The sequence below is a fragment of the Ammospiza caudacuta genome, chromosome 3 (genome assembly GCF_027887145.1).
Source record: "Ammospiza caudacuta isolate bAmmCau1 chromosome 3, bAmmCau1.pri, whole genome shotgun sequence".
NCBI classification, from domain to species: domain Eukaryota; kingdom Metazoa; phylum Chordata; class Aves; order Passeriformes; family Passerellidae; genus Ammospiza; species Ammospiza caudacuta.
The window spans coordinates 38905953-38924769 of NC_080595.1; the positions used below are offsets into that span (position 1 = coordinate 38905953).

At 42.9% G+C, this 18817-nt stretch overlaps 1 protein-coding gene across 1 annotated transcript in view; it reads left to right on the forward strand.

The window, feature by feature from the left end:
• The first annotated feature begins 11695 nt into the window (after positions 1-11695).
• VIT (vitrin) overlaps positions 11696-18817 on the forward strand; it is a 50835-nt gene continuing 43713 nt past the window's right edge. Inside the window, exon 1 of the mRNA XM_058802276.1 lies at positions 11696-11932. The gene's annotated coding sequence lies outside the window, so the exon portion shown is untranslated. The remainder of the gene's footprint in view (positions 11933-18817) is intronic.

An 18817-nucleotide genomic window follows, 5' to 3' on the forward strand; every position in this document is an offset into this window, starting at 1 on the left:
TTTCATATAGATGAAACACCAAAGACATTACAAAATGTTTTCAAAAACCTCTTCAAATAATAGAAAATAAAGAGAGAGAGAAATAAATGAAATCTAACATTTGTACCAGTTTCCTACAGGTGCTGCTAAGCTCTTGATCACTCACTTTCTGAGCACTTCTTGTTTGTATACCTTAATTTGCATGAGCCACTGTTGTAGAAGAGCAGAGGTGATGATGGAAAAAACCACTGTGCAGATGTCTTTTGAATTCGATTTATCTCTTGTCTTTCATTTCTTGGATCCTTAGCAGACATCACCCCGATTTTGTGCCTCAACTCTGTGGCCTTCAGAAAGTTTAGCCTTGGAAATGTGAAACAAACTGAACAGGGAATTTACTCAGAAGTAGCTAGGCAGAGTTGTTTGGCAAAATGCATCACATACAGTAACACTAATTCCTTTCCCCATTCCTGCATGTGAAAAGAAACAAATGAAACAACATTTAGAAAACCCCAATTACTTTCCACAAATTAACGCTATTTATTTATTACATACAAATCAGGACTTGTTTCAATTTTCTTACTCATTCTTGTAGCTTGACTTTTTTCTAGATGATAAAATGTATTCACTCATTGGAGAAAAAAAAATTGAAAAGAATGCTGTAAAGCATTAATTTTCTGAAGATCAAAGAAATTTACTTTAGAGCAGCAGAATCTCTAAATGCAATTTCCAAAAAGATTAGTGTCTGCTTAGCTGGACTAGAATAGCTGGATGGAAACAATTATAGTTGCAGGTTCTTTACTGGCTTTCTCATGTACTGCCACAGAGACAAAGTGAGCCTCTGATGGTCTCCTGTCAGGTAACTCCTGTAAGTAGTGACTCAGGGTATATATAGATAAGCTGTCCTAATCCCCAGCAGTGTCTGCTGGATGGCAGAAAGCCCGTGAAAAGGACATGGGAAAGGGGAGCTCACCAAACACAGCAGGAGCTGTACACAGAACCACCACACCAGAGGCCTCAGCAGCCTCCATTTACAGCTCACCTGGGCTGGCAGCAGCAGCCTCCCTGCTCCAGCACACTGGAGCAAGCAGCCAGGGCAGTCAGGGAGTTGTAACAGAGGCCAGCATGTAATATTTCACATTGCTGCTGGCACAGCTTGGTTTCTTACCATATTATCTCACTCAGGGAAACACACCATTTTAGGCATCTCTGCAGGCCTGAAACCTTCTCTTATACTGGTGTGAATCAGGATTGTCTTCTCTGTGCCCCCTATAAGTGCATTGCACAAACACAACACACCAGATGTTTCTCTCTGATCATAAATGTCTTTCACTTTATGGTAAGGGACTCACAAAAACCATCTCTAGCACTGAACAGCCTAGGATAAACTCACCATGCAGAGTTCAAAGCAGCTTTGGGATGCTCTGCTTTGGTGAGCTGTCAGTGGAGACACAAAATAGTTGAGCCAGGATCTGGACACACCAAGGTATGGCTGTGGCTGCAACTCACTAAAATTAACACAACAGAGGCCTCAGTCAACCTTGACCTTACTTTTCCCTGGATTTCTGCCTGGGGCTCACAACCCCTACTGGGATGCAACAAAAACAACCATTAGATTTTGCAGACAGAAGCCCAAGCACTGATCCCAGCACACATCAGGGTGTTGCAGGGCTGAGGATGAAGCAGCAGGAAATCTTTCCCTTTTGCCTGGTCCTGAGCTGCTTGGTCCCCAGTACACACATTTTCACAGCATGTGTCTTCAGCATCCTGAATGACAAGGAGGCCTTGTCATAGCCCTTCTAGTAGTGGGTGACCTGCCTGGTGGATGAGGGGAGGGCTGTGGATGTGGTCTCTCCAGACTTCAGTAAAGTGTTTGACACTGTCTCCCACAGCATCTCCCTAGAAAAACTTGCTGCTCATGTCTCGGACAGGTGGACTCTTTGATGGCTAAAATACTGTCTGGATGGCCAGGCCCAAAGATTTGTGGTCAATGGAGTCAAATCCACTTGGCAGCCAGTCATTGGTGGTGCTCCCCAGGCTCAGTTTTGGGGCCAGTCCCATTTAACATCTGCATGGGGATTTGGTGCACCTTCAGTAAATATCGAGATGACTCTAAGGTGGCTGGGAATGTTGATCTGCTTGAGGGTTGGAAGACTTTGCAGAGATGTGGACAGACTTGATCCGTGGGCTGAGCACAACTGCAGGAGGTTCAGTGAGGTGCAGTGCCAGGTCTGCACTTTGGTCACAACAACGCCTGAGGCACTGCGGGCTGGGGGAAGAATGGCTTTAGGACTGCTCTGTAGAAAGGAACTTGGGGGTGCTGGTTGACATGAGCCAGCATGTGCCCAGGTGGCCAGGAAGGCCAGTGGCATCCTCGCCTGTTTCAAGAGCAGTGAGGCAGCAGGATTGGGAAAGTGGTCATTGCCCTGTACTCAGTGTTGGTGAGGCTGCACTGCGTTCAGTTCTGGGTCCCTTGCCTTACAAAGGATGTTGAGGTGCTGGAGATGTCCAGAAAAGAGAAAGAAGGCTTGTAAAGGGACTAGAAAATGTCTTGTGAGGAACAGCTGAGAGAGCTGGGTTTGTTTGGCCTTGAGAAGGCTCAGGTGGGGTCTCATCACTCTCTACACCACCTGGAAGGAGACTGTAGTGAGCTGGGGGCCATTTTCTTCTACCATGCTTGCAGTGAGAGGACCAGAGGGAATGGCTCTAAACTGATACAGTGGAGATTCAGGTTTGATATTAGAAAAAAATATTTTCATTTTTAGGGTGGTAAGGCGTTGGAATAGGTTGCCCAGGGAAGAGGTAGAGTCACCATGCCTGGAGGTGTTTTAGAGGCCTAGGTGGTGGTAGTTTAAGGATCACAGTGGTAGTGTCAGGTGGACAGCTGGACTTGCTGATCTTAAAGGTCTCTTTCAATATTGAATCTTCTCTAATTCTGTGATTCTATTAATGTCTGTGGGATCATGGGCATCCCTCATGCTTTTCTTTTTTCTTTTTCTTCTTTTTTTTTTTCTGAATTAAAAATAGCCAATTATCATAGAATCATAGAATAGTTTGGGTTAGAAGGGACATTTAAGGGTCATCTACTCTAGCCCTCCTACAATAAGAAGGGAAATTTTTAGGTCAATCAGGTTGCTTAGAGCCCCATCCAGCCTTACCTTGAATGTTTCCAGGGATGGGGCATCCACCACCTCTCTGGGCAACATGTTCTGATGTTTTACCACCCTCATTATAAAAAAACTTATTCATTTTATTAAATTTCAATCAAGCTTTCCTCAGTTTAAAACCTCTACCCTCTGACCTATTGCAACAAGCCCTGCTAAAATGTCTGTCCCTCTCTTACTTGTAGTACTGAAAGTACTGAAAATACCTTCTCAGATTTGGTTCTGTAAGCTCTGCACTTCTCAGCTTTCTTTTCTATAAAAGCTGTTTGCCTTTTTTTTCCTTCTGATTCTTTTAAAGAACATGCATGGGATTTAAGTTTCTCTCTCCCAAAACTATTTTTCACTTTCTTTCATTGTTTGCCCTTCTTTGAAAAGAGCATTGAAAACCTAAGGTGGAAATGTCAATTATTGAAATACTTGGAAAGCATTTACAGTACTTTTCACAGTATAAAAAACTCTGAGGAGTTAGCAAGCATAAAATGTAGAGACTTTCCTCTTACAATTCTTTAGGAGATTTAATGCTGGCAATTATAAGAATGCAAATGATGTTTCCAGCTGAACTGTGCTTGTGACTAAGCAATTTATTAGAAGTAATTTACTTGATTTGGGGATCAAAACACAGAGCTCACCTTATGATAAATGGTTGTGTCACTGGAGGTGAGGACTGGAGAATAGAGCTTATTCAGACAGATTTATTCTTCTAATAAGATTTGAAGAGTTTTTCCCTTTCTTTTACATGTAACAAAAGAGCAGCATTTCTTCTCAAGGCTTGGTTTCAGAGAAGGATTTAAAATTTCATTAGAAATTTGTGTGGCACTCAAAAGAAAGATCACTCTCTTTGCTAATCTATTTCTACATTACTGAGTTTATAGTTAATTAAATTGCTACTGTGTTGAGTCATGTTTATGCAGACTGCCTCTCTTCTGCTTTTTGAGTGGAAATTGATAATGAAAAATAGCTGGCTTATAAAAAGCATAGATATAGACTACTGCACTGCAGAAACTTGTGTCTACATCTTCTGTCCCTTAGGGAACACCTCATCCCTCTCCATGGCTGGAAATGTATTGCTCTGTAGGGCTGGAAAATTGATGCCTGGGAAATATGGTGGAAATGAGCAGCCAAAAAGGGCACATTCCCCAACCCTGACCCCTTTGCACACACAGAGCAATAAAACCTTGGTCACAAATATCCTGAGGGGGAGGAAGGGAGGTGAGTTTCTTGCCTGCAGCCCTGCCTGCTCTGCTGCCCTGGGCAGAAAAAAGCCTTTCCAATGTCAGTCTGGTTCTCACACAGCAGGATCATTTTTTGAATAGTTTTAGTGACTGAGAGCAGTCTGGAGCTTCAATAGCCCTACAGTTTTGTTCACAGCAATGAACAGCTTGGTGGTGACCAGTTAAAGAAACACAGGAAACACTCTCTCTCATCCTGCTGGAAATGCAAGGAAGACAGGGGCAGGACAGGGATGCCAAGAAGGAAAATTCTGGAGTTTTTGCCAGTCAGTTGGGATCTATGTGCCCAGGGATGCCCTTGCATCACTCTATATCCTCCTTCTACCTAGATCAAGTGCACCCCCAGCACCTTCCTCCTGCCCCATCCCTCCAGTAGGATCCCACCTTTCCCCTCCTATTTCCCCCACTGCCAGCACCAGGACCCTACAGTCTCACTCTTTTCCTTCCCAATTCAATTCAACCGTGCTGAAATACAGGACATTCTACCTCCAAATGCATCCCATCTTCCAGTGACGCTAATGCTGGGACCTAGATCCACACAAAAAGAGATTCGTTTGGGTGCAACACCATCCAGGAGTTAAGGGAACCTGTGTGTTCCCACTCCATACTGAGATCCCTCATTAGCACACAGGCACAAGGCCACTTAACTGGGAGAGAACAGTGTTAAGCCTTACACAGTGAGCCTGTGCACAGAGTCACATGCAGAAGGGCTTTTCATGAACTCTGGCAAATACCAGTACAGAAAATACATTAATCCACCCAATAAACACCCTGGCAGTTCTGGCCCTGCTGCATGTTTGGACACTTCTGCTTGCCAGGGAGGCACTCTAATTTCTGCATGTTGCCTCCACAAACAACCTGCGTTTTGAGCAGTCTTCAGTGCCAAGAGCCAAAGCTGGAGGAGACAAGGATAAGGGCACCACAGAGGAGATGCATTCAGTTGCTGGGAGGCAGCCATGAGCTCTCTACTGTGGAGTGGCTTTTACTGGCATCACCTATTTACTCTGACACCTGATGAGCATAAACAGAAAACGCATCGGGAAAATAGTCAGGAAAACAGAGAGAAGACTGTTACTGGGTTTACATTTTCCAGTCTTGATTTGCAGTGAATAATTGAGTTTTAGTGCCCAGGTAAGTGGCACTGGGATCCAGAGTGAGACCTGCTATTCTTGGCAAACGGAATTAACAGTGGCAGTGATAGCATGTGGCTTGCACTGGAAGAGGGCAGACAGGGAAAGCATGCTGAAAAAGTCATTTGTATTTTGAGGGCTCTGGTCCTCAGCTACAAATTTCAACACTGAATCCATCAGTGCTGAGGCTTTTGATTAAAATGAACACTCTCCTGAACACATGATTTTACTCCTCATAAAAGAAGTCTTATGGTGATGAATCAGGTTTTATAGTCGAGCAATGAAATATATCCCACTTAACCTGGGAACACTCAGTCCCTACCTACACTGGATTCCAGATGAACAAAATCCATATGCTGCACTGTGTTGCACTTCAAGTGCAAGTGCATCCTCCACCTGTTTTCTTTTTTCCTGTAGAGATATATCTTGAAATAATTAAAGGAAAGCAATATCTGAGCATTGCTTCTTTCTGCTACAGTCCAAGAACTATAAGCAAATACACCAGACTTGCTGGTCCTAACTGGTATTGTCTGCTTCTCCACAGTAAACACAGTACATGTTAGCATGCTCTCAGAGTGTACAAACATTGAACAGAAAGTGGTAACTTCTGAGTTTGTTCAAATGCCTTCCAAGACTAAGTTCACCTTTTTTTTTTTTAATGTCTTCTGATAACTGTAGAGGCTGGCAAGGTCGAAAGTGATCACCTGGACCTTTAAAAAAAATCCAACAATTAAAATGGTCACTGTTCAACTGGAAAGACACAAGCTCTTCACGGATCAATCACAGAAAAAGGGTCCCTTTCCCATTCTCCACAACAAATCTTCATCCTTGAAGCCTGTGAGCCTGCCCAGTTGGGATAGGGATAGCAGGCTCCCAGGAACCCATTGCTCTGCCATACACTGCAGAAGACCCAGGGTAAGGGGCTTATCAGCTCTCTCTTGAACATTGCCCTGGCAAACCTAAAAGGGCTGATTTTGTCATCTTTGGTCACTTTTTCAGTCTGAGGCACACAAAGACTTGAGGACTTGGGACTGACTGACAGAGCCCAGCTTTTCCACAGTCTCAGGAAACATGGCCTTTGCCATTTTCTCTGAGAAACACAGCGTGGTTTTCATATTTACACACTGTAAGTTTGGTACACATCCATTTAGCCAAGCATGCCAATATTATGCATTTATTTGGCCCATGAGGTCTCCTCATTCATAAAAAAGTGAAAACAGAGCCCTGGCTACCCAATTTCTCTAATTATTTTAAGATGTTTCTGATGCTGGCAAGGGCTACAGCACACATAATTTTGCCTCCCTACCTTTCTCAAAAACTAGACAAACACATCAATGTACTTTATATAAGCCTTACAGAGGATTGGTTGTTTTATTTACCTCAGGCCCATTTCAATATAAGTGCTTTAAGCAGCTAAATCCAAACAATGTTAACCCCCTAGTTGCCTTGCCATCCCAATTACACTTTTAACTTCCCACTCTGTTCTGTCTGACTTTTTTTTCAGGCATAAATGGTTTTTAAGAAGAATTTGCCTTAAGTGTAATAATGCATAAGTTAAGATTTTGTTTAATGGAGTTTGAGTGGAAAAACTGCAGAATTTGAACTCCACTTGTTAGGAGTTAACTCTAACATGTGCAACCATGCTCTTTGAACAGAGCCAGCACTGCCAGGCTGTGCGTGACATCTTGGGGTGTTGTAAGATTCTGCTCTCTGATTCCTGTGGTAGTATTTGGTTGAAAAGACTCGAGGGTAATTGCTTGAGAGCAGAAAACTTTTTCCTTTCCGTTTAAGCACCTGGATGGGATTAGATGTGACATAGCTACATGTTGTCTGGCAGAAATCATTTAATTTGCCTGTTTTCTCTCCATGTATGCAGAGTCAGGACTGTCTTACTAAGCCCACACTGATCAGCTGAGCAGGTACATTCAGCACTTTCTGTGTAATGATCACAAGCCAGTTAGTTCAGTCTTGGGTCTCATATATTTCCTATTCATAACCTGGAGAGCAAATGATTCCATGGTTTTAGAGAGCAGTCACAGCCTTGTGCCAGATGAGCAGTATTCACCTTGGGTCCCACAAGCAGGACAAAGATCTGGTATGTGAGAAACTCTCTGCCTTCAAGGGGGAAAAAATTCCCAGACAAAGGTTGGATTTCTCTAAAAATTGTGCAGGCATATCTTGTTTTATAACATACCTGAAGAGTATTTTCTTTGCCTATGCCTACAACAGCAGAGCCAAAATTCCTCCCGAGTGTTGGGGAGAGGAACAGAATGGGTTGGACTGGTGCACACACCTGCTCCACAGGACCTATTAGCCTGTCAGCCCTTTGCACAAACCTCTTGGAAGCAATTTATGGCCTTTCAAATCACCATCCTCTGCTCTCACTTAGATTTTGACCTACTCTGTGAACCTACTACAGAGTAAAACCTTTCTTTCTTCCTCTTTCCACAAAAGTTTGACCTATTCGTGTGAATCACTACAGAAAGGCCAGCTAAGATCAAAAGATAATGGACCAAGTCAGTAATGAACTCGGACTGAATTTAGACATGTAAGCACAAGAAGTGCAAAACTACAGCTTTTTCTGATGGTTCCCTCACAGTAGCCTCTTCTCAGATCAGGGGCCATACCAGTTGGTGAGCATCAAACCCAGAACATGTGAGTTAATTTCATTTCAAAATAGGGGAGGTTTTCCCTATTTAATTTACCTGTGAATGAGTGCATGCAGAAAGAGGGAAGCATGAGGAATCCTACATTTTTGTGTTGGCTTAAATATGTAAGTCCACTAGTTATGTTATTTAAAAATGCTTTGTTAAAAACTGTTGAAGTCAGATTTTTATGAGGATTAGATTAAGTCCAGTGAGCTTCCCTTCAGTGAAGTCAGATTTTCAGCTGCCACCACCTACCCAAAGCAGTGGGTAATAAACACTGTGTGCCTTGAAAATTCTGCATGACAGATGATCTCAAAATGCAGATTTATTTAAAGGTCTGTGACTAAGGTCTATCAGCAAGTGTCTAGTCTTCCAGGTTGCTGCTACCTCTGTTTGAAAATACCAGACTTCCTTACTGAGTCTTGGCCAGTTATCCCCTCTGTCAGAGCTAACATTGCCTACATACATATTATCTCTCTTTCTTCTATCTTCCAGAGTGAAGGTAATATCTGAACAGGTCACTACATTTTCTTCAAAAACTAAAGGACCTTCTCAACTCTCTTTGACTCTCTGGTCTTATTCACTGGCTGCTTCAAGGGACAGATAAGAGGTCTGCATTATTTCGCTTTCAGGCTTTGTTTCAATGGATCATGATAAATCCTGCATTAACTAACCTGCACATGAAAATAGAGCACAGTAAAACTTTAAAACTACTACCAGAAATATTACTAAGAGTTGGCAGAAAACTAACTGAGGTGGAGGCCTCAGACTAGAAGCAATGGTGGAACACATGGACACATACAGATAGGGAGCACTTTTTCATCCCCTAGACAATCATGTTCAATACCTTTTGTCTTCAAATTAGTGGCTTCCTGACTGCACAGCCATCTCTTTTGCAAACAAATCTTTCCCTGTGGCAAATCCCAGTACCAAAGTAGTGCCATTCAACATGGTCTACCTCTTGTTTCTGCTCTTTGTGTTGTCAGCTCCTGGGTGGCTGGAAATTGCCTCTGTCAGGAAAGAGCACAGGCGACGGCACTCAGAAATGTTGTGATAAAAAGAGACAGTCAGTGCCCTCCTCGGTCTTTTGTTTTGATACTCCTCAGTTCTCCATTACAATCGATAATGAGAGGCTGAATACCCTGAATAATAACAAACCAGACAGTTTTCTTTTTCTGCCTACTCAGTGTTTCTGCTCCACAGTTCCTGGGATGCTCATTTCCAGGATGCCAGGTTAGTTCTCAGGCAGCAATGCAGAAATGTGCCACCCAACTGGCAGCATTCTTGATCCTGAGCCAGGAGTGGAGCCAGCAAGGCTGGGAGAGCAAGGTGGGTGCAGAGTGGACAGGGCTGCACCATTGCTGTGTTTCTGGAAGCAACAAAACAGTGTTCTCACACCACTGCATTTGAGCAAAGTCCTGCCAGGACCACGCTGGCTCTTTGCCTGTGGTATAATTTACCCACAAATAAGATAATTCATCCATGGAAAATGAAAAGTGGATCTATCAGCTGTTTCTTTTGTAAAACTGCCACCCTGCAGCACCAACAAAGAAGCATGACCTTGGTCATGCCCTGTTGCTCTTGCTTTGACGCCTTGTCGACAGCGTTCCACATGCCAACAGCTACAACACTCAGTGAGCTGACACGGGCAGCAGGAGCTGAACCTCAGCAGGACTTTTTGCCCATACCATCATCCCAATCATCTGCTGTGTCTGGCTTCTCTGTTCCATCACTAAACAACACCAGTCCAGCTGGTTTGATGCAGTCCTGTTGCGTGCTCTGCAGGTGCCTTTGCCACCCAGCCGTGGTTTGGTTTGCAGAAGCTCAGTCTTCAGTCCTCTCACTTGCTCTGGTTTGAGATCAAGATTCCTTGGTAACCCACTGACCTGAGACTGTAAAGCAATACAGTAAAGCAATAAAGGCAAATGAACGTCTACATAGATTCCCATGGATTCCTGAAAACAAGCTGCTTGAATGGAAAGTAAGTGCCTAAAGACCAGTGAAGGTCTGTGCCCAAAGATTTTTGATTTACCAGCATCTGCAAGTAAGGAGTTGTCATGGAGACTTCAGTCTTTCACCAGCACTGGGAAGTGGCACGTAGCAACTTAGCTACAGAACCCCAGTAGTTAGATATTTATCCCCTTGTACCTATACATCTCTAAACCTGTAGTCCTAAGGTCTTGGTCCTTTTGTCCCTCATTATCTGAATAATTAAACCTCACAAAGCCTTATAAAAAAGGAGATGATATCCTGAAATTGTTAACTTGAATTAATAAGACTTAGGACAGTGGGGGGAGGTTTTTCAGGTTTTTTCAGTAGATCTTCTAGGTAGAAATGCTAACAGATTTGCTGTCTGAAGAGGCTTTTTGCCAGTCCAGTGCATCCTGCCTTGCATAGACTCACCATGGCAAGCCACAGCTCCTGTATTAAGAGAATAAAATGAATTATGGATCATTATAGCTTAGTAACACAGTTGGAGCTTGCTGATAAACTTTTGATATTGTACTGTTTATTAATATGCTGAGCTGTTACACAGTTTCTGCAGGTACTGGTGTAGATATTTACAAGTACCAGGTAATCACCTTCCCTTTGAACTAAAGGCATTTAGGAGACTGTTAAATCAGGAATTACATGTCTTTCTAATCTGTGTTTTGAAGTCAATCTCCTGTATTTATACTAGATTTTTTTTTCATCCATAATGATCTTAGATTAAACAGTGTATGTTCACCCATGGATGTTATCTATATGCTTCCAAATACCGAAATGGAATTGCAAATTATAGTTTACATTCTAGTATCCTGGAACGAGATACCAGCACTTTCTGTGATAATCCCATAAATGCTATGATCTTGATTATCTTAATACATTTTTCTTCTTAAAGTTACCGAAGAATTTTAGGAGACCTGCATACAGATACTTAAAGAAACTACTCTTTTTGTATATCTCATTTGGCCAGGTCACACTTAAAAAATACCAGTTTATTAGCCTTTGAGAGCATTTTATTAAATCCTCACATCCAACTTCATCAGAAAGAACCCTTATGCCATACTTCTACTTCTCTGCGCCCAGACTTGCAAAGTTATCCTGTCACTAATCCTCTGTCTTCAGGGAAACTGCTGGGGGAATACGATGCTATTCACATAAGTAAAGGCATCACAGTCTGGCTCTTCAAAAGATATTTTTTCTCTTTAAACCTGATCTGCATCTAACTAATCTGGCAGCTATAATCTTTAAGGCTGTGTGGTTTACTCTCATCTACTAGTTCTAGTTATTTCACCACAGTGCTGAACTGCACGGGGAGACTGAAAAAAATGAGCCACAACATCAGCTGAGTAAAGCTTCACTTCCCAAAAGAGAAAAACTTGACAAATCTGACAGGCTAGTGCAAAAGGAGCATAGAAATCCCTACCAAAAATATGTGGGAGGGAACGTATATTTAAAATAGGACCGCCTAATTCAGCTGCTAAATCAGTGTAAGGAGCTCTGCAGTCTGTGTGTGAGGGAGGGAAAGACAGAGAGAGAGAGAGAGACAGAGAGGGAGAGAGGAGCAGAGGGAGGGAGGGGGGACAGAGAGCAATGTGCCTTTCACAGAGCTCGGAGCTTGATGGGAATGTTTGATTAGCTCCTCTCTGAAAGAAAAAAGGTGTCCAGGCCTCCCTCTGCTGCCTGCCTCTCCTTCTCTAGAATAATGTTTGCTGGAGTTTGGGATACAGAAAAGCTTGGAAAAAAACCCACTTTCATACTGTGTGGAGAAAAGGAATAAAAAGTTGCACACCTCCAGCAAGGTAATTCTGATGTTGTTTTTCTGCTATATTTATTTAGTGGGGAGAGGGGGAAGTTGTGTTTTTTGCCTGTTGATAATAGTTAAATATTTTCAGTGCTGAGAAACTGTAGGGACATAATGTTTTATTTAGCATTCCAGCTGTGTGCTTAGGATCAAAGACCTAAGAAGATGAAGATATAAATGTAGAATGAAACTGTACTTTACTCATATATACTTCATAAAGTATTTATGAAAGCATTAAGCCCCTGCTGTTAAAGTGGACACATATACTCACTGCCTGAACAGCAAGGGCTTAACTATGTGATAAAGAATGCTGTATATAAGCCACACACCAATAGACATTTATTCAAGCCTTCTTTTCAAATAGTTTGTGGTAGACAATGCAACTTGTTCCTCAGTTTAAAACTGTTTTGGTTTCAAGACTTTTTCACTAACTCTTTTTAATCAATAGGAAGATGTGTGTTGTACCCTTAATAAACACTACCTGACACTGGGGAACACTAACCTCCAAGGCACAGAGTGGAAAATGGTATTATTCCAGGCATGTGTGTTTCTGTGGTGTGAACTCTCTTAGTAATGGATAGATACAGAGTATGAACAGTACAGTAGCCTGGACTCCATACATCCTTTTGTGCTGAGTGCTTGTTTTGGTGGCGAGGCTCCAAACATGAATAGCATTGTCAAGCCTGCCACAGCCACTCAGCTCTCTGCAGAGAGATTAGAGTCTTGATAAGTCTCTTCAAAATGTGATTTCTCTCCAACCAGTACAAACATGAACCAAATGCCCCAAGCTAAATATCAACTCTAGTTAATATTCTGTTCCTAGAGTTTATGGGAACTACACCACATTCAGAGCAAAAGGAAAATTACACATTACAGAGGCAAGTCCTCCTTAGAGCACACTGTTTTTTTCTCTAACCTCTCCAAAATTTAAACAAAACATCAAAACAAGAAAACACACACTGAGAAAATTTTGTTTAGATGTCTTTTAAAATACATTTTACTGAGAAAAGCCATGGAGTTGGATATGTTTATAGATTGTGTTTTCCTACATACACCCTGAAGTTAAAAACACTTTGCATTTGTCTACACTCAAAGAAAATCTATGTTTTTCTGTGTTACCATATTCCTCAGACTTTACTCAGTTCATCACTTGAATGACATCGTGGCTGTAAGACTGATCTCCTTCAGAGATGCAAAGAGAACTCAAGCAAAAATAACTGCATTACAAACACATTGATTTTCAAATACTAAGTTAGTATCTTATATTAAACAGACTTACTTTGCTTGCATGTTTTACTCAATGCTTTGAGTTGCTGGAGTTGTTCTCACTGGGATGACAAAAAGGACTTCCTGTCTTTCAGTTATTCAGTACATAAAAAGTATTTTTTTAAGAAGATATTTTGAATGTCCTGCCAATACTGTGTTTCCACCTGTAGTAGTAATATTATGTTCTTTACTTGGTCTTTAATTGCTCCTACCTTTACTTAATGTAAGACACTACTTTCCCTAGTGGTCTAATTGCAGCACTTACCACTGACTGGTTGAACCAAGTAGTTTTACTAGCTACACCAGGTTTCCTCACACTTGGAATGCAAGAAAGATAGTCCTCTTGGATTCTCTTTCATCTAATAAGGATAAGATCCTACAAAAGCCTTTCCTTCAGATGAGACATTAACAAGGTGTTCCCTTTTCACCTAGTTACTTACTTTCACAGAAGAAGTAGGAAATTAATTATTACACTCTTTTAGGTCAAAATTAATTGGAGTACTTCTAAAAGGGCAGTACCTGAGCCACAGTGTGAACACAGAAGCTGAAAACCAGGCCAATTACTTCATGTGAAATGTTGGAATTATTTATTATTTCTGGCCATTGCTTCTTAGAAAACATTGCTAAAAATAAAACCAATGTTTGTGTAACAATGGCATCAAAAACTTGACTGTATCTGGTCTGCCTGGAGAATTTTCAACTTTTCCCTTTCCCTCTCTGAGCCACAAATAAAGCTCTAGTCAGAAAACCCTTCACATGACATCCACAACTTCTCTGGCCAAGCTGTGGCAGTGCCTCAGCACCCTCACAGTGAAGAATTTCTTCCTAATATCTAATCTAAACCTACTCTCTTTCAGTTTAAGTGTTGATAGGTAAGTCATTTAAGGCACCTGGTTGAAATGAGCAAGAAAAAGTGATAACTCAGTTTTCTACCTGCAACTCTAACTGTATTCCTGAAAAAAACAGTGCAGTGGCACTTGTAGCCATGAACTGCCCCTATAGTGGGACTGGCACGGGCAGGGGCCAGAGCAGCGAGGTGTGTGCTGGCCCATTGCAATTGGCTGGGGTGGCAGGGTCTTTTCTGCATGGGTAATGAAAAACAAAAGTCTGGAATTTCCTGGCAGTCCTGGAGAGATGCCCTGGCCCTCTGAAGCTCTGGGTACACACCAGGACTCCTCCAGCCTGCTGCAGCATCACCTGAGGTTTAGGTTTCTCATTCAGGGCTCAGGAAGTGGACACTGAACATATAATATGTCCTTCCTTCTGAAAACTTGTCCATCATACAGATTCCATTAATCTGTGTTGAAAAACAGAAACACAGAACCACAAAACTGATGTTTTGGGCTTTGATTTTTTTTTTTTTTTTAATAAAAGAAAAAAAATAATCATAGCATGTATTGTACAAAAAGCAGGGGGGATGCAGCTACAGTAGTTGCAGATCTGCCCTGCACATCTTTCTCTTGCGGAGCAGATTTTTAAGTCCGGAGTCGGAGAGAGAAATAGGTGCTTAACACCTACTTAGAGCACTTCAATTCCTCTTTTGAACTTGCCGGGGCACAAGGAGCCCCCTTGTCCCAGCGCTGCCTGGGGAGCCTGCGCCTGTGCTCAGCTGGGACCGGGACAATGCAGGCCCTGTTCTGGGCCCGGCTGTCGCACAGGGACTATAATTATCTCTCTTCTAATGACCAGCCAGGCAAGATAACAGTTTTCATGCTATGTTTAGAAAACAATGTCTTACTACAAATTGACGGTTCATTCGTCCGTAAAAGAGCCTCTCTAACAGTCCTAAAGCAGCTGCCACTCTTTTGCATCTCAGTTCCTTTATTTGCTGCACATTTTTCCCTCTTGGAAAACCTGGGTAAATCTGCACAGGCAGCACAGCTTCCCGCTGCCACACGAGAGGCTCAGAAAGGCACAGAAATGCCCAGAAAATCTGTGGCTGTTTAGATTGTATCTGTTAGGAAATTAAACTCTGCCTGTCTGCCTTGCCAGAGCCTGCGCCGCCCTTGTGAACTCTCCAAGCCCCCAGCACACAGGGGCTGCAGGCCGCGCTGTGAGCTCAGGGCAGGAGCAAATGTGCTTTGTGATTGTGCCCGGTGGAAAGCAAGCTGATGCAAAAGGAGGGATGTGAAGGGGCCTGTTCAGATACAACAGGAGCATGAACTGATGAACTTTTCTTCCAGCACTGTGGCCCATAGAGAAGTCAGGATCTACTGAAATTCTGTAGGCTCCAAGGGTGCCTGTGGGGTGGCTGTACTGGCCAGCTGTGACTGCAGCCTGTGTGGGTGTAGCTGCCCCATGCAAACACCAGGAGCTGCCAGGTTTGGGCAGTCCTGGCAGCATGGCACCCATGGGCTAGCTACCCAAGTATTTGCTCTGGCTCTGCAAACATTCTGCATCTAACTCTGTTCTGGGGCAGCTCTACATTTAGTGCTGTCTGAGGGCTGCTCCTACATCCCCTGCAGGTGCCCTGCCAGCAGAGAACAGAGCCCATTCCCTCCTTCTGCAGCCAGCTCACCCTCAGCTCTCTTGCCATCTTCTCTGTTCTCCTCTCCAGCAGGACTTAGCTGGGTTGCCTTGGGCTGCCTTTCCTCTTTGGGCTCATTTTTCAGTGACTGAGGCCTGGAAAAAAAAGAAAAAACAAACCAGAAAATGTTGATCAGAAAGAAAATTTCCCAGCAGCTTGGAAGCATCAATATTTCTCATGAAAATTCATTTTAATTTAAAAAAACAACCAAACAAAAAATAAACAAAACCAAAACCCAAAACCAAAAAGACCCCACTATCTGCAGCTTTTTCCTTCCCTTTTTAAGCAGAGCACCCAAGTCTATATCTCATTTCCCGAATTGGAAACACATTCCTATTCAGAAGAGTGTTTATAACCATCTCTGGTCCATTCAAATTATCTAGATTTAAGCAGTTCTTAATATCAGTCTTGCTGTAGTGGCTGAACAGACATTCTAGCACCCATGAAGTCCATCCCATCTTTATCTCCAGAACTTCAGAGTGCATTAAGAGGTCAGTGGCACATTAAGAACACAATCTGTGTCAGTTATCCTTAATGTGCCTCATTCCACTGAACATCCCACAGACACAGATATAAAAAATACATTCACGTTGCACTTGCAAACTGTTGCTCAGCCTATCACCTTATAAAATATTTTTGTAAATATAGCACATGTAACACAGCAGCCAGCAGCCCTTCAGCTGGCAGCTTGTTTCATATGAAAAAGGCGCAGAATTGCCAAGTGGCAGGAACACATGCGCCAAAATTTTTGGGAAGATTCTGAATGTTCTTGTGTAGATTCATGCAATCCTTTAATGTTCCCACCAGGATGATCTGGGGATTTCCAACACCTTCAGGCTTGTACACAAAACTGTGGAAATTTTTACCTCTCAAAAACCACTCATTTACAGGGAAGTTTGGACACGGCCATGTCTGTGCCTCTCGATCTCCCTGCCAGGTTCCTTTAGGGACTCAGAAGGCTCCATTCTTTCTTGTTTCCCCCAAATACATCACTTACCCTTCAGCCCATAGAACAGGGGTGAGACAGAGGAAAGCTGGCAGCAGGGCTGTGTATTCTGGCTGTGGACAACTTCAGTGAGTCAGAGCTACAAAAGGGTAAGGACTCCCTGACTACAGGGGTATTTTCACAGCTGCCGTCCAGCTGAGGATGATGGGAATCCATCCTGCTTGCCTTGGTGGGAGCCCATCCTTCTCACCTCTTCTGCAATGCTTCTTCAACACTTGAAAATTTTGTCCTTCTGGGCTTGGTTGAAGAAGTTTTAGGACATGAAGCACAGAAGGAAAGAGGCTGTATGAAAATGAGGCTGCTCAGGAAGGAGAGGAGTGTCCAGATGAGGGGGTAAGAGGTTAGAGAGTTTTAGAGCGGTTCCAACAGAGTAACTTTGTACAAATGTCATAAGGGCAAATACTGACACCACATAAATCATAAAAGCCTACTTGCACCCTGTTTTGGAGAAAGCCTGTCCACCAAACTGCATCTCAAAATAGGTGGTAATTTGGGACAGAAACTCAGTCTTCTGTGGTCTACATCTTCTATTCCTGTTGGTGAAATCTGTATGTAGAAATAAATACATAGGTTAGGCAATAATTAGATTTGAAGTAGAAGCTCATATGGTAATCTCCTAAAGCCAAAGTTCAAAATTCCTGAGCAAGGAAGTAGATTATGCAATACTGAGGACTGTAGGCTTCGTTTGTTTTCAAAACAAAAGACCACAAATTACAAGTTCCTGCTCCAAGTCCACGTGGTTTCCCTTTTTGATCTTGGTCTCTCAGAAACAGAATCCTGTGATCCACCTCTATGAAAAACAGCAGGCTTTTGCATATTAAATACTCTAATATACAAAATTAGAGTATTTATTTGCACATTAAATACTCTAATATGTAAAAGAGTGTTAGCCTGGTTCTGAGACACATTTCTCAGCAATTTCTGGCTGCACCTACACTGTCACAGTATCCAGGACTGGGATCTGAAGGCCACTTTCTCTGCCACCATGTTTTCTAGCTTTTCATTTCCCCTCCAGGGCACTCAGGTCCTGAGGAATGTAGTTTTGGAAGCTGAGCTATTCCTCACGTTGTCCACATGCCCCATATGTTAGAGAGCCCAGTGCTGCCAGCACACACATGCCATAAGGCTGCACAGCTTGGCCCTCACCATGGCGTGTCTCTCACCAGCACCTCCACCAACAGCACGTCTCCAGGAAAGCAGCACAACCCCTAATAGCCTCATTTATAATGCTGGCACTCATTCCAGTCCATAGCTCCCTTTCCTCCCAAGAGCAGCTTGGAGCCCTGAGATGTCTTCTTCAGTCATCAAAAAATGGAAATGCTACTCACAGGTCCAGGGTTTTGAAACTGCTCCCAGAACAGCCCCATCAGGTGAGAGGCATCAGCCTGAGCGCCCCTGTTGGGTTGCAGTGGGCTGCAGAGGAGCTGGGAGGACACAGCTGGAGCAGTCTGTAGCAAAGCCAAAGCAGCAATGAGTGACCACGGCCTGGGGAGGGCCAAGGGCAGCGTGGCCTTGCAGAATGTCCTGGGATGCGGGGCTGGGCATGCTGGCCCTCAGCAGCTGGCCCTGCAAGGAGGCAAGCCATTGGGAGGTCCCAACAAAGCAGCAGTACAAGATGAATGAGGGACAGAAGGTGGTTTGGGGTTGTTTTCTGCTTTGCCTTTGGTAGCAACCTCCCTTGTTGCACATGGTTGTTTTTTTTTTTCTAAACTAAAGGTATCAGAAAGATATTTAACTGAGAAGACTTGGAGAAAACATTTCCAAACCGAAGTAATGCAGTTAGGAAAAAATAATATTTTTTGAAAAGTACAAAATATAAAAGGGAAAATGTTTTGCAGTGCAAGGAGCACAAGACTATAATTTTTAAGAGACTGCAAAATTGAAACTAATTTCTTAACTTCAGTTTACTGGTTTCCACCACAGAACTGAATTTCAGCTTAGTTTTTCAAAATGCTTTCTACAGCATTCCCATGCTTCCTGATTTGCTGAAGACCTTTTGTGAAAGATGCTTCCTTGATCAAGTTGTCATTACTAGACATAAATGAATTTCATCACTTCCTACCTTACTTCAAACAAGTGCTCAA